Source organism: Chrysochloris asiatica, unplaced genomic scaffold, assembly GCF_000296735.1.
Source record: "Chrysochloris asiatica unplaced genomic scaffold, ChrAsi1.0 scaffold00043, whole genome shotgun sequence".
Taxonomy (NCBI): Eukaryota; Metazoa; Chordata; class Mammalia; order Afrosoricida; family Chrysochloridae; genus Chrysochloris; species Chrysochloris asiatica.
In genome coordinates, this window is record NW_006408561.1 from 5,600,134 (window position 1) to 5,605,162 (window position 5,029).

The window sequence follows — 5,029 nt, forward strand, 5'->3', positions numbered from 1 at the left end:
AGTATACATGAATCCAACTGATTATTGTATGTTGATCTTACACTCTGCCACTTTGCTGAATCTTCCAATGAGTTCCAGTCGTCTTGTTTTGTTTTTTCTTCTGAGTCTTTGGGGTTTCCTATGTATAGCATATCATCTGCAAATAGAGAAAATTTTACTTAGTCTTTGCCAATTTGGATGCCTTTAATTCCCCCATCTTGCCATATAACTCTGGCTAAGACTTCAAAATAATTTTAAATAGGAATGGTGATAAAGGACCTCTTTGTCTGGTTCCTGTTGGCAAAGGGAAGGCTTTCAGTTTCTCTCCACTGAGAGTAATGTTGGCTATTGGTTTTGTATATATGCTCTTTATTATGTTGCGGAATTTCCCTTCAATTCCTACTTTGTTGAGTGTTTTTATCAGGAATGGATGTTGGATTTTGTCAAATGCCTTTTCTGCACCAATCGATATGATCATGTGATTCTTTTCTTTTTTTAAAAAAATTATATTGTCAATTACATTGATGATTTTTCTAATATTGAACCATCCTTGCATCCATGATATGAATTCCACTTGGCCATGATGTACTAATTGTATGATTTGTTGTTGAATTCTGTTGGCTAGGATTTTGTTGAGAATGTTTGCATCTATGTTCATGAGGGATATTGGTCTATACTTTTCTTTCTTAGTGATGTCCTTTCCTGGTTTTGGTATCAGGGTTATGCTTGCTTCATAAAATGTATTAGAAAGTTTTTCATACTTGTCTATATTCTGGAATAATCTCTAAGTAGAATTGGTGAGAGCTCTTACCTGAATGTTTGGTAAACTTGCCACTGAAGCCTTCTGGATCAAGATATTTTGGTTGGGAGTTTTTTCATGACCTGATCAATTTCTTCTATTGTTCAAAGGCTTTTCAGATATTTACTTCACTTTGTGTAAGTTTAGGTAGGTCATGTTTGTCTAAAAATGTATCCATCTCCTTCAGATTTTCAAATTTGTTGCAGTACATCTCTTCATAATATTGTGTTATCCTTTTCCATTTATTTATTACCCTTGTGGTTTCTTATATGTGTAATTTGTATCTTTTCCCTCTTTTTGTTAGGTTTGCCAATGGTTTGTCAATTTTGTTAATCCCTTTGTAGAACTAGATTCTTGACCTGGTGTTTTTTTCTGTAGTTTTTCTGTTTTCTATTAATTATTTATGCTCTAATCTTTATTATTTTATTTCTTCTGTTGACTGTAGGTTTACTTTGCTGGTCTGTTCCTAGTTTTGGAAGATGTTATGTTAATATGTTGATTTGGGTTCTTTCTTCTTTTTGGATGTGTGCATTTATTGCAATAGATTGTCCTCTCAGCACTTATTCCTTTTTCATGTATTTAACTTTATTTCCTCTTCCTATTTGTTTAGCTCCTCTGTGTTTTCCGAGTTTCTTTCTGGTTGTTCTATCCTTTTTTGAAAGTGGTATATTAAACTCTCCCACTATTATTGTAGATTTGCCCATTTCTTTCTTCAAATCTATTAGAGTTTGCTTTGTATATTTTGGAACTCTTTCACTGGGAGCATAGATATTTATTATGGTTATGTCATCTTCTTCAACTGACAATTCAATCATGAGACAATGTCCATCTTTATCTATTATGCTGGTTTTTGCCTTGAAGTTTATTCTATCAGAGATTAGTATTGCCACTCCTGCTCATTTTTTATTGCAGTTAGTTCGGTATATTTTCTTCCATCCTTGAACTTTTAATCTGTTGTTGTCTTTGTGTGTAAGGTGTATCTCTTGCAGGCAACATATTGAAAGATCTCATTTTCTTATACATTCTGCCACTTTCCATCTCTTAACTGACGCATTTAATCTGTTGACATTCAGTGTAATTATTGATAGGTATGAATTAATTGCTGTCATTATGTTTAGTTTTTCATGGTGCTGCTGGTTTCTTTGTTCTATGTGTCTTCCTGTGTTGAGTTCATGTTTTTTGTGTTCTTTCTTGTCAATTTCTTCATAGTTTAATGTTTCCATGTTCTTCTTGAACTTTCATTTTCTTGGTATGTTGTAAAGTATTAATTTTCTTTGAGGTTACCTTATATTCTATTACATTTTTCCTCCATTTTAAACAGTCTATTTTATTCTGTAAGCTACTTGACCTCTTCATCACCTGGATCTCTGTTCCTATGTTTTTACCTTCTTTCACATTGTAATTATTTTGATCATAGACTGATCTCCCAGATCCTCTGATTTTGTTCTTGTAGTTTTGTTCTGTTCTGGACTCTTCCATATGTTGATTGAGTTTTGGGTGATGCTGCCACATATGTCAATCTCTGGCTGTTGTTTGTTCTTGTTGGTTCTTTTTCCATAAAACTCCCTTTAGGATGTTTTGAAGCACTGGGTTGGCTTTGACAAAGTTCTTACCTTCTGTTTATCTTGGAATGTTTTTACTACACTGTCATATTTGATTGAAAGCTTTGCTGGGTAGATGATTCTTGGTTGGCAGTTTATTTTTTCTTTCATGGTTTTATATATATATTTCCCCATTGCCTTCTTGCCTGCGTGGTTTCTGCTGCATGATCAGAGCTTCATCTTATTTGCTTTCCTCTGTAAGTACACTTCTGCTCTCCCTAGCTGCTTTCAGGATTCTCTCCTTTCTTTAATTTTGGAGAGCTTGATTATGATATGTATTGGTAATTTTCTTTTGGGATCTATTCTCCTTGGAGTTTTTTTGAGCTTCTTGAATACTTATCTTTTTGTTTTTCAGGATATTAGAGAAATTTACTCCCAGAGGCTGTTCAGCTATTTCCTCTGTGGTCTTCATGTGATTCTTCCTATTCTGGAATTCCAATAATTCTCAAGTTATTCTTCTTCAAGTTGTCTCACATGAATTTTAGACTTTCTTCAGGTTTATTTTTGGTGTTGTTGGTGTTGTTTGCAATTTTTCTGCTTGCTCTTCTATCTTAGAAGGATTGAGAGATTTGTCTTCAAGCTGCTGGTTCTGGCTTCCATCTCTTCAATTCTACTCCTTTGCCCTTTCGGTGTATTGTCCATTTCTGATATTTTATTATTAATCATTTGGATCTCTCTTTGCAGTTTTTGAATTGTTTCCAATGTTATTTCCATCTTATTTGATTTTTCCTGTAGCACTTTCCTTTTTCCTTATTTTTATCAATCCCTCTGTGGAGCATTTGATTGCACCTCAGTATCATTCTTCTGCATTCTTTCTCAGGCATTTGCAAAGCCTGCTCTCTTTCCAATGGGAAGTCTAGGTCTACCTACAGCTCATTTGTCTCAGTTATTCTATCTTATTACTGGACATGTACTAATATGGTCAACTGTTTCTTGGGCATTTTCAATAATTACATATGCTTTCAATAATTCATATTGTTTATCTTTCTGATTGCCTCCATGTAGATGTGATCAGGAGGTGGGCTTCTCTTTTCACTTTTCTTATTACTTAACTCAGAGTAACTGTAGCAAGTGTTGTCTATCTGTCTGGTGTATTGCAGCTGGTATTGCCTCTTGCCTGGATGGTGGGATTTTATAGGGTATGATTTTAGCTTGGCTATATGACCACAGTTGCTGTCTCTTCTTGGGTAACATAGGGATAGAAGGAGCCCCCTAAAGCTAAAAGGGGGACCAAAAAACAAAACAAAAAAACAAAACAAAACAACAACAGCCAAAGACTTATGAATACATAAATGCCTATTTAATAAATAGACTCATAAAACATATATTACTCTAAGTCCTCCTATAGCTTTTTGATCAAACAGACATGAATTTTAGTGGTTGTAGAATAAGCACTGACTTGACAGTGCTTAACAACAAGAACAACACACTAACAAAGTACTATCCAATGGATAAATGTCATAAGCAAGTATTTATAAAAGAAGACATTAAAGTAATTATATTTAAAATGCAAATTATGGTAAAATTATCATTTTTGCAATTATCTGACAAAGATTAGCAACTTTAAAAACAACTAAGTGTTGGTCTGGAGTAAGGAAATGCATGCATGCTATTAAAATATAAATTGCTACTAACTTCTTAGAAAGCAATCTACTATCACGTGTCAAAAATTTTAAGAAAAGTCTGTGTTGTATTTTTGGACAGAGAATAATGAAAAAAACTGAACTAATGTGCATAGATGTTCTATTTCTTAGAATATATACTAAAAAGCAAAAGGACAATTATGTTCACTGTGGTATTACTCACAATAGGTAATCTAAGTGTCCAATGGAGTACTGGTGGAGCTGTAGGAATGCATTTAACTGCTTATCACACAGTCAGTACTTCAAACCCACCAACTGCTCTAAGGGAGAAATATGAGGGTTTTTCTTCCCATAAAGATTTGCAGCCTCAAAAACCTGACTCAGAGTTGTTATGAATTGGAATCAACTTGATGTCAGCGAGAGTGACTGAAGCATTAAACAGTAATTAGATAGTTACAGATCCTTATTGTTAGTAGGTATTTATTACAAACCAAGCAGTGGTGTCATATTTTATTACCCATTTTACATAGAACAAAGGAGTTTAAATAACTCTTCCTAGTTTATTCCGCCAAATAAATGGTATGTTGCTGTTGGGCCAGTGAGTTGGTTCCAACTCCTAGGGACCTCTATGTAAAATTCCTGAAATTAGGTGGTGGGTTTAAACTGCAGATCTTGCAGTTGCAACAGGACTCCTTGTTAATGTGAGAAATGTTTATGAACTATTTAAAAAACATGTATATAGCATACATATAGAGTCCTGGTCTGGTACTGTGGGAAAATGCACTGGACTGCAAGGTCAGTTTGAATTGCAAGGTCCGTGATTTAAATTCATCAGCTGCTCCTTGGAAAGCCTATGCAGGGTCACTATGAGTTGTAACCAAGTCGAAAACATTTAACAATAACATTTTATATATAATAGCTTGTCTTTTTATTTGCAGTGCTCTTTTGACATATATTCTATTTCTATGGTCAAACCAATAGAACTATTTTTATGTGTTTTGTTTAAGGTTTTTGTTTTTTAGATTTTTACTGTAGAAGATACATTATTAATGTTTATGGTGATATAT